Here is an 11,779-nt window from a genome sequence, read left to right on the forward strand (position 1 = left end):
ATACCTCATATGTGGGAGAAAACTACTGTATGGGCACACATCAGGGCTCGGAAGGGAAGTAGTGACGTTTTGGAATGCAGACTTTGATGGCATGGTCTGCGGGTGTCATGTTGCTTTTGGAGAGCCCCTGATGTACCTAAACAGTGGAAACTCCCCACAAGTGACCCCATTTTGGAAACTAGACCCCCTAATGAACTTATCTAGATGTGTGGTGAGCACTTTGAACCCCCCAGTGCTTCACAGAAGTTTATAACGACCGGGCGTGAAAATAAAAATATCGTATTTTTTCAACAAACATCATCTTTTAGTCCCCAATTTTTTTATTTTCCCAAGGGTAACAGGAGAAATTGGACCCCAAAAGTTGTTGTCCAATTTGGCCTGAGTACGCTGATACCTCATATGTGGGAGAAAACTACTGTATGGGCACACGTCGGGGCTCGGAAGGGAAGTAGTGACGTTTTGGAATGCAGACTTTGATGGATTGGTCTGCGGGTGTGATGTGCGTTTGGAGAGCCCCTGATGTACCTAAACTATTGAAACTCCCCACAAGTGACCCCATTTTGGAAACTAGATCCCCCACGGTGCTTATCTAGATGTGTGGAGAGCACTTTGAACCCCCAAGTGCTTCACAGAAGTTTATAACGCCTGGGCGTGAAAATAAAAAAAACATTTTTTTCCGCAAAATTATATTTTTGCCCCCAATTTTTTATTTTCCTAAGGGTAACAGGAGAAATTGGACCCCAAAAGTTGTTTTGTAATTTGTCCTGAGTAGGCTGATACCCTACATGTGGGGGTAAAACACTGTTTGGGCGCATGGCAGAGCTTGGAAGGGAAGGAGCACCATTTGACTTTTTCAACGCAGAATTGTCTGGAATTGAGATCAGACGCCATGTTGCCTTTGGAGAGCACCTGATGTGCCCAAACAGTGGAAACCCCCCAATTATAACTCCAACCCTAACCTCAACACACCCCTAACCCTAATCTGAGCCCTAGCCCTAACCCTAGCCCTAGCCCTAACCCTAGCCCTAACCCTAACCCTAACCCTAGCCCTAACCCTAACCCTACCCTAACCCTAACCCTAGCGGGAAAATGGAAATAAATACATTTTCTTTTAGTTTTATTATTTTTCCCTAACTAAGGGGGTGATAACGGGGGGTTTGATTTACTATTTATGGCGGGTTTTTATGTTTGGCGGCTGTCGCACGCTAAAAGACGCTTTTTATTGTAAAAATAGTTTTTGCATCACCACATATTGAGAGCTATAATTTTTCCGTATTTTGACCCACCGAGTCATGTGAGGTCTTATTTTTTGCGGGACGAGTTGACGTTTTTATTGGTACCATTTTTGGGCACGTGACATTTTTTGATCGCTTTTTATTCTGATTTTTGGGACGCAGAATGAACAAAAACCAGCATTTCATGAATTTCTTTTTGGGGGCTGCGTTTACACCGTTCCGCGTGCGGTAAAATTGATAAAGCGGTTTTATTCTTCGGGTCAGTACGCTTACAGCGATACCTCATTTAGGTCTTTTTTTATGTTTTGTCGGTTTTTTGCAATGAAAACAATTTTATATAAAAAATAATTATTTTTGTATCGCTTTATTCTGCGAGCTATAACTTTTTTATTTTTTTGCGGATGACGCTGTATGGCAGCTCGTTTTTTGCGGGACAAGATGACGTTTTCAGCGGTACCATGGATATTTATATGCGTCTTTTTGATCGCGCGTTATTGCACTTTTTGTTCGTTGGTATGATAATAAATCATTATTTTTTGCTTCGTTTTTTATTTTTATTTTTTAAGGGGTTCGCTAAAGGGGTTAACTAATGGGACCGTTTTATAGGGCAGGTCATTACGGACGCGGCGATACCAAATATGTGTACTTTTATTGTTTTTGGGTTTTTTTATTTTGAAAAAATGGATTTATTGGGGAATATTTTTTTTTTTTTTACTAATTTATTTAGCGATTTTTTTAAAATTATTTTTAACACTTTTTTTTTTTTTTTTTTTTACTTTATTACCTTGTCCCAGGTGGGACATCACTGTCCTGTGACAGATCGCTGATCTGTCACATCACAGATCACTGTGACAGATCAGCGATCTGTCACAGGCATTGCTGCAGACTTCCTCATGCCTGCGCTTTGCAGGCACTGAGGAAGCCAGCTTTCTCAGGCCCCCGAAGGCCCCCGTCGCCATCTTGGATTCGGGGGCCTGGAGGAAAGGAGCCCCCCGCAGCAGCGCTGCACATTGCGCTGCTGTGGGGGGCTCAGGGAAGCACGGAGGGAGCCCCCTCCCTGCCGATGCTTCCCTTTAACCCCCGGTACACCGCGATCGCGTTTGATCGCGGTGTGCAAGGGGTTAACGTGTCGGGGGCGGTCCGTGACCGCCCCTGACACATTGTGCCGGGTGTCAGCTATGATAATTAGCTGACACCCGGCCGCGATCAGCGGCGCTCACCACGTGGGCGCCGCTGATCATGGTGACGTAATATTCCGTCCATGGTAATTAGGTCCATGGTCACATGGACGGAATATTACGTCAATTGTAGGTAAGGGGTTAAATAGTCCCAGGTGGGACATCACTGTCCTGTGACAGATCGCTGATCTGTCACATGACAGATCACTGTGACAGATCAGCAATCTGTCACAGGCAGTGCAGAAGGCTTCCTCATGCCTGCGCTTTGCAGGCACTGAGGAAGCCAGCTTCCTGCAGGCCCCCGAAGGCCCCCGTCGCCATCTTGGATTCGGGGGCCTGCAGGAAAGGAGCCCCCGGCAGCAGTGCTGCACATTGTGCTGCCGTGGGGGGCTCAGGGAAGCACGGAGGGAGCCCCCTCCCTGCCGATGCTTCCCTTTAACCCCCGGTAACCCACGTTAAGGGGTTAACGTGTCGGGGGCGGTCCGTGACCGTCCCTGACACATTGTGCCAGGTGTCAGCTGTGATAATCATGGACGGGATAGTACGTCTCATGTCAGGAAGGGGTTAAGATAGAGTTTTAAAAAATCTTTAAAATTAAGCTTGTGCTTCCAAATAGTGAAACCCATTTTTTTAGCATCCCGCCCCACTGCCCTAATTAATAAAGCTGCGTGAAATCTTTATTTTTATTTTTTTTTCAGGATGAGTTGTAATTTTTATTGGTACACAAAACTTTTTTATCGTTTTTTTAAATACCAATTTTGAGGCAATACAAGGGAGTGGGGTAACAACTGCGAATCCCAAGGGTGCTGCGACTCTGATGAGCAAGTAGCAAGAAGTTTCACCATGTCAAAGGTTTTGCAACTTGCTTCTCGCAGTCATAATTAGAGTTGAGCGAAACAGGTCGGTCAGATTCAAAAGTCGCCAACTTTCGCCAAAGTCGGGTTTTGCCGAGTGAAACTCGACCATAGCGTGAGGTCGGCCATGCGGTCGTCGACCCAAGAGCCAAAGTCAGATTTCACAGAATGCTTGCACGTGACTTTTTTTTCAGCCAATGAGCAAGGACGTACACTGTGGGCAACGAGATGACGTGCAGCGTCCGGGGAGAGAGAGAGAGATTTCGCGCACTTTTAAAAAGCGGTCCGGCATGTAGGTGTCCTCCACTCCCTGCCGACTTTGCTTCCCCATTGACATGCATTGGGTTTTGTGTTTCAGTCGGACCTCAGACTTTTCCCGATAGTGGGCCGATTTCGTTCGACTCGACTTTTGAGAAAGTCGGGTTTCATGAAACCCGACTCGACCCTAAAAAAGGCAAAGTCGCTCATCTCTAGTCATAATATCTTTGCCATAAATGAGCCTATCAAGCTCAGGACAACCAAAGGGCGGACATACCATTGGTGCAGCCTGTGTGGCCATACAGGCCAAGATGTAAGGGGCCACTAACACCTCCAAAGTAGGTAGAATTATGCATTATGATAAGTTATTAGACTGCAACGGGCCAATATACTGTTCTTGCACAGACTGTGTCCACTCCTGCCGCAGCCGGTCTTGGACCATGACACAGAGATGAGTGAATGCCTTAGATTTTAATGCGCTGTGCATTTTTTATTTTTAGCAATTATTCCCTTTTATGAGGAGGAAGAGGAAGAGGAAGGAGAAGAGGAAGGAGAAGTAGAAGAGGACGGAGAAGGGGAAGGGAGAAGAAGATCTCGTTTGCGCCCCACAGAAGAGGAATCATTTTCTATGCATGGTGAATACGTTTTTAGCGTTATTTTGCAGGAATATGATTGAAGCCGGACCAAACACAACAATTGCATGTTTCTGTTTTTCTTTTCCCAGTATTTCAATGAAAGATTAATTAATTTCCTCTAAATTTGTCCCAATTGCATCTTCGAAATAAGAAAATTAGAGCTCATCCAGACATCCGTTTTTCTCAGACGGGTGCTGTCCATATTTTTCATTTATATAACTTGCACAGAACTTCAGAACATGCTGTTGTTGCTGTAAATGAATTACATACTTAATTATGAAACGTGTTCTTCATTGTCGGCACTGGAAAATTAATTCAGAGTTTATCATGGCAACATTACAAAATTAGGGTCAGGTCACAAGGTTATGCACCTGCTGCATGCATCTTATGGGAGGCAACCATCTTTAAGAAAACACAACACTGTAAAGGACATGTATGCACAGGGCGCTGTGGCTTAGTTGGTTAAAGCGCCTGTCTAGTAAACAGGAGATCCTGAGTTCGAATCTCAGCAGTGCCTTGTAATTTTATTTAATTGCAAACTCATGCAGGCAATTATAGTTATGAGTAAGGGGGCTCATAATATTCTCCTTATTAGTAAGTGCAGGCAAAAGCAGGACCGTAACTGTAATAAATTTGATCTAACTCATTGTATGCCACAATCATGACTTAACAGCAGGAAATAACAAAGGAGTGATCACCCTTCAAATCAAATCAGTGGGATTTCCCATAATGTGATCAATATAGCTGAGGATCTTGTAACCAGGACTGTCTGTTAGGCCAGGATCACACTAACCGACACAAAATACGGTCCGTAGTTTACAGGCGTAATACGGATGAATGACCTCTAAATAGTGCTCCGTATGTCATCCGTAAGCAAGGCGTTGTCCCGTATTTTGCTCATGTCGGCATCCGTATGTAATCCGTATGGCATCCGTATGGCGAGATTTTCTCGCAGCCTTGCAAAATGGACATTTAACGGTTTTGAGGCCTGCAAACTATATAAATCATTAGTCTGCACTCTATTTATTGGCCCAGGAACAGGTGGCTGCCTCCATTCTGTCCATTTGTGACCTTGCCTTCACTAGGTGTGTTGGGGTTGTATGTGCAACATGGCAGACAGTCTGACTTTCAACACAACTGAGCAGGTTCTCTTCAACTGGCTTTTGTCACGCCGCTTTGGCCAACCATACCCAGTGATAGTGGATCCGCGGAGGAGGAGACGCATGTGGGTCCATCCACTTTTGAGGCAACGACTCACAAGAGGTCATTTTCACCGCTTCTATTCTTCTCTGCAGGAGCATCCTGCAAAGTTCTACCAATACTGTCGCATGAGCCTTGCAATATTTGATAGACTCTTGGAGACAGTGCGCCCTGGGATAACCTTTCAGGACACAAGGATGCGCAAAGCTATATCTGCAGAGGAGCGACTTCTTCTCACAATACGGTATGTACTACACAACCATATTCTCTATGTTCATGATGTTTTGGCCAAAGTATGTATTTTTTGCTTCTTGGAGTAACTTTTATGCCCTCATCTTAGTCCACATGTGTCAACTTACAGACCAGAATGTTATGTGTAATATGTACTGAATATCACTAACTCATTGTGCAAACAAAGATGTGTGTGCTCTGAAATCCTACAAAGTTTGTTATGTATGGACCTGTTTGTTTTGTAAATGTGTGCATTCTAAAATATTCTTTTTCTGTTGTTCTTCAGCTTCCTGACCACTGGCCTGTCTTATGCTGCCCTACACCATGAGTTTCTGATTGGAAGATCTACCAGTTCTGGCATAGTCAGGTCAACATGTAGTGAAATCTGGACAAGACTCCATCAAGTCGTCATGCCCGAGCCCAGGATGGAAGACTGGTTGAGGATATCAAGGGTCTTTGAGGAGGAGTGCCAGTTTCCAAATTGTATCGGGGCCCTTGATGGCAAACATATCCGGGTGTGTAAGCCGCCGAACTCTGGCTCCCAATTCTTCAATTATAAACAATACTTTTCTGATGTATTGTTGGCTCTGGCTGACCCTCAATACAAGTTTATAATTGTTGACATTGGAGCCTATGGAAGGACGGGAGACTCTAGAGTCTTCAATACTTCCATTATGGCAACGCACCAACCAGTTGGATCTACCACCACAACGCCAGCTATCAGGCTCCACTCAAGAATCTGTCCCTTATGTCCTTGTGGCAGATGAGGCATTTCAGTTAACACGCAATGTCATGAGGCCATATCCCCGGCGCAACCTTGACCACAGGTGCAGAATTTTTAACTTGCGCCTATCACGTGCTCGGCGACTGGTGGAGTGTTCCTTTGGCATTCTTTGTGCCAAATGGCGTGTACTTCAGTCTGCCATTCAGCTGAGTGAACAAAATGTTAATGAAGTAGTGAAAGCCTGTGTGGTTCTTCATAGCTTCACCAGGATACATAATTGTTCCTCCTCTGCTGGTGTTGTGCGTAGGCCGGACAATGTGCGTAGGGTGAGACCACCTATCAACCCTCAACGTAGACCGCTCTCTGGCCTCAAAGTGCGTGATATTTTCACTAATTACTTTCTGGCACCTGAGGGGGAAACTTCTTGGCAAGAGCATGCTGTCTCTATGTTGCAAATTTTGGTTTGATGTGTGTCCAAAAATATATATTTCAACCCCTTCTGAATCTATGACTGTTTAATTGCATTGGTAAGCATATGTTGATACGGTTTTTGAGAATTGAGACAGAGACGACGTAAAGTGTAGTAGACAAATTTTTACTTTTGCCTTTTTTTAGGGTTTTTTTTCTTAAAGGCAAACATATTCTTGCCCTATGTAAAACTTGGGCAATGGGCCAAATTGGCCATTTTGCAGATTTGAACATTGTTGCAAAATAAACTTTACAAACATATCCAACAAAAGATATAATGCAATAACAACATTGCAACATTAGACAATTGGATTCCAAAGTCAAAAAGAGGAGGTATCCATCATCAAAATTATATAAAAAATATAATACAAACATTTATTATGAATGTTTTCAAATCATATTAAAAGCCACCATGACAGGCAAGGCTAGCTTACGCGTTTCTGAGACATATTACATGTCTGCAAAAAAGACAATATTTCAGTGCACTATACAGGGAAACTCAAAGGATCACATTACAATACTCACTTGATAATACATAGAGAGAGCGTGATGTTCTTGAGGCTGTTTGCCTTAATTTGGAAAGAAAGTTAGCTGCCCACAAATGTACGAATTTTATATGGACAGCACACCTTTTGTATGTATTATCAAGTGAGTAGTCTATTTTGATCCTTTGACTTTACCAGTATAGCGCGGTGAAATATTGTATTTCTTACAGACATGTAATATGTCTCAGAAACGCGTAATGTAGCCTTGCCTGTCATGGTGGTTTATTAATATGCTTTGAAAACCTACATAATAAATGTTCGTTTTATAATTTTTACATCATTTTGATGATGTAGAGCACCTCTTTTTTACTTAGGATTGTGATTTTTAGCACCAGTTGTAACACACTGGACATCTCCTGCCATCAATCCGGTTATGGACACTGATGTACAGTATGCATCAACAATTTGCATGTTTGTAGCCACTTATAAATTGTGGAATGTTGGGGAAGGAGAAGACGGAAGAGCAGCCTGTGGTTGCTGCTGACTATTTTGAGCAACATCGCCCTGTGTGAGGGCATACTGTTTCCCATGATGTTGGTACTGACCTTCCTCCTGTGATTGTTGGGGGTAGTGGCCAGAGTAATAATGCTAAGGGGCTTTCTGTTGGGGCGGGTAGGCCCGTGTCTCATACCCACCAATATAGCCATGTCGTCCCCAACCAGGTTGGGACCAGCCTCCAACACTGGGTGGGAAAAAGTGGCCATATTAGTGGGGTTGGCTAGAGGCAGACATATGTTGCTGCTGTAGGGAAGGTTGGGTAGGGGGAGGATGGGGGTGAGGTGTAGGGCCACGTATTTCAGGATGTTCAGACCCTGCTTGAGCAAGCATCTGTGTGGGTGGTCTCATGCGCATAAGATTTCTGGGGGAAAGCTGCCACCTCTCCAGATATTCAAAAAGCTCATATGGGGTATTGGGGGGTGTGCTTGCATCAAGCAGGATCTGAAAACATCCTCGAATACGGAGCCTCACCTCACAGGAAAGGGCGCAGAGATAAAGGGCAAGGCTACATGAGTAGGCCTCCTCCCTATCATCTGCATTGACTCTAGATAGGTAATTTAGGACCCCAGTGTCCACATTGGTCCTGGTATCTTGAACAACCATCTGCCGCCTTCTTCGTCCTCGCTGGGATGTTACAGCAGCCTGTGGGGAGCCCCGGATCTGTGCAGTTGGGCTGCTGCTCATGTTGCCCTGCTCCTCCAGTATGGGTGATGACCCAGCAGCAGACGGTCCTGGTGGTGGTGTTTGTTGGGCAGACAATGGGTTCTCTTGTGAAGACTCTTCACCCATGCTTCTTGTTGGGGGAGAAGATGGGCCAGCCACCTCATCCTCTACAGGATCAATTATGGCCTCTGTCTCTGAGCCCATTCCTCGATCCGTAAGGTTGGATTGAGTTCTGTTATGAAATAGAACAGAGCCAAAAATACATCAATATTTTTGGCCCTGTAAAGTATGGGATGGGTGCAATGTGGTGTGATGTATCTACTTACGGTCTCAGATCCAGAATTGGGGCGAGGAAGGAGAGGCGGTCATAATATACGTATTTTCTTTTTACGTAGCCTGCATCCCCACTCCTGGACCGCTGCTGACGTTCCCGCCTGTACTGATCCCAGAAGCTGCGCCACCGTCTCATCACATCTTCCACTGCAATGTGACAGGAAATATTGTCAAATTCACATATTTGATAGGTCACATTTGCTACCAGTAGTCTAGGCATGTGGCCTTCTGGGGTGTGCTTTCTAGCCAGGGTGGCATATCTAATTGGCCCATCCAGGCCAGATACACAGGGTCTGAATAGTTCATGTATCAAGTAACTACACTTAATAACTTGGTTGGCTAAGAGGATGAGGAGCTTGTGGCCTGGGCAAAATTATGGCAGTGTGAAACTATGTGTCACATCAAAATCTACCTGCCTCATGAGGAAAAAAGTAGAAGCACAGGAAGGGGAGGGGGGCAGAATCTGTATGCATTTTTGGTTGTGAGGTAATTTTAAGCATTTTTGGGCCTTGTACTTACTCAGTTTCTGCAGCTCCTCACGTGGCCGATCACCAAAGTCATGGAACATCTGGCGACATATGCGCCTCCATGACGCCTCCTTTCTTGCCTGGTTTGCATAATTGGCATCCCGTTGGTCCCAGAGTTCTGGCCGCTCCTGTACCAGTACAATGAGCATCTCCACATTTAGGAAATATGGCGCCATGACGCTGCTGTACTCCATGGAGGCTGACTTCCTGGATGTCTGGAGCGCTATTTGTGGTGATTTGCATGTCTAGGCTTCCTGATGATGGATTGGCCCATTTCCTGTCACCAGCCAAAAGACCTGCGTATTTCTCGCAAGTCACACGTGTGGTCCATGTGTAATCCGTATTATTTGCGCACCCATAAACTTGCATTGGCGTATTACGGGCATAGTACGCTGACAATCGCAGCATGCTGCGATTCACGGAGCCTAGAATACGCCCGAGAAATATACGGTTGTTGGGAGCAAACCCATAGAGAATCATTTGTCCGTGCGTAATGCGTGCTTTTAACGCCTCTCACTCGTCCGTATTCCTCGCCAGTGTGACCCCGGCCTTAAGAATACCTGTTGTTAAAGGGAAGCTACTATAAGAAAATGAACGACTATTAATATTGGGTTTCTGTGTTACATCTATTTAAAAAAATGAATTGGCAATAGCTTTTTTTGATATCTTCATCTTTAGTAGAAAAAAAGAAAACTAGTAATATTTCAATTTTCACACAGACCATTCGGGACTTTTATAAACTCATCTTTCCTTTTAAGAAGAGTTTTCAGCAGGCTCATTATTATCAGAGACAGGATTACAATGATAGGTAAACCCTAGAAATGAGCGAGCGCTAAAATGCTCGGATGCTCGTTATTCAAATCAAGCAATTCCTATAACGCGCATGCTCATTTTGAGTAACTAGCATAAAGGGAGTCAATGGGAAATTTGCACATTAGTCCAGCAGACAATACAAGGAGGTTTTGGGGGCAGTGAAAATGTTGAAACTATTTATTAATCCTTAAGGATATAAAGTTATTCTCGGGCTTACTGTGCGCTGCTTGACCGGAATGAAATCACCACAATGTGAGAAATTTGACCATTTAATTCCCTACGCGTTTCAAAGTGTGAACCACTTCTTCTTCAGGGGTTGACATAAGGGGAACTGATACAGCGGCTTCTGGTTAAATACATGCAATATTTGAACTTTGGCGCCAAGAACACATGTGACAGGGAACAAGAGTCAGAGTTCAGAGGTTAAAATTGCGCAGGAGCAAAGTTAAAATCATTATAATCATTTTAATCATTTTTCTTCTAATGTTTGCAGGGGATATCTTAAAAAGGGATTTATAGAAGAAAAAGGAAAGGAGATGAGGAAGAATGAAATTCTCCCAAAAAGACATGAGAATGATGTAAAACGAACCCGTCAAGAAAGGGGAAAAAAAAGGGGAGATGAAGGTCCAGAGCCAGAAACACTGGACTAGAGAAGAAACACGCTTGGGAAAGGGGGATTTATACCATGTTTCTAAAATTATCTAAACATATTGCTAAAATATAAAAAAATGTATATATATTAAATTGTCTTTTGTATAAAATCGTATATAAAAAAATGGTATATATAAAATATATATAAAATATGAAAGTTTCAATAAGCGCGAGGTGAAGGAAAAAATGCGGCAAAGCCGCTTGTGCATATCGGAAAGGAAAGAACCCATCCATCAGGAGGGAAAAAGAGGACTCAAGTCCAGAGTGGAAACCGCTGAGTTAGAATGAAACACGTCTGGGGGAGGTGAAAAAATCGTACATAATAATTATTCGATTAAAATACACTTTATTGAATAATTGAGAATTAAAAAAGTGATATAAAAAGGATGTATTAAAATATATAAGAAGAGGAATTGTCTCTGCTGGGGAGTGTAACTCCTGAGAATATCGCTTGGAAATGGTAAAAGGGATAAATGATGGGAGGCTCTGGGAATAGAAGCGCAGTCAGGAAAAACTCATTTGTAAGGAATGTTGTTAAAGATGTGAGGGAAGGTTTGCCTGTCAGGAATGTGGTTCTTAAAAATGATTGTGGAAGAAAGCACGGGAAGGTTTAGCACGGGGAACAGGGAAAAGGTCCGTAGTTCAGTATTCTGAAGTCTCTCCGTGGGAGCAGCATCGCTGCCCAGGAGAGAAAAAGTCTTTTGAAGGGAAATAGAGATAAGTGTAGTGGATGGCGGCCGTAGTGGGTTAATCTGGAATTAGAGAGTATGGCTCCCTGGGGGACAAAAGGTCAGTCGGTAGGGCACCAGGAGTAGACAGAAAGAATCTGATTTATCTCCGTGACACTTCTACAAAAGAGCAGAACATAAATTGGTGGAGAATATACCGGAGTTGGTATGAAAAAAGAAATTACATAGTATATTACAACTCAACACATATTAATCCCCCTTAATGAAATAGAAGCAC

At 43.7% G+C, this 11,779-nt stretch overlaps 1 non-coding gene across 1 annotated transcript; it reads left to right on the top strand.

Moving 5' to 3' along the window:
• Positions 1–4,603: 4,603 nt before the first annotated feature.
• On the top strand, positions 4,604–4,677 carry TRNAT-AGU (transfer RNA threonine (anticodon AGU)). The gene has a single exon. It is a non-coding gene; the product is annotated as a tRNA-Thr (tRNA).
• The last annotated feature ends 7,102 nt before the right edge of the window (positions 4,678–11,779 follow it).

This window comes from Dendrobates tinctorius, unplaced genomic scaffold, assembly GCF_039654945.1.
Source record: "Dendrobates tinctorius isolate UK_male_01 unplaced genomic scaffold, ASM3965494v1 ptg000211l, whole genome shotgun sequence".
In the NCBI taxonomy this organism is placed as follows: domain Eukaryota; kingdom Metazoa; phylum Chordata; class Amphibia; order Anura; family Dendrobatidae; genus Dendrobates; species Dendrobates tinctorius.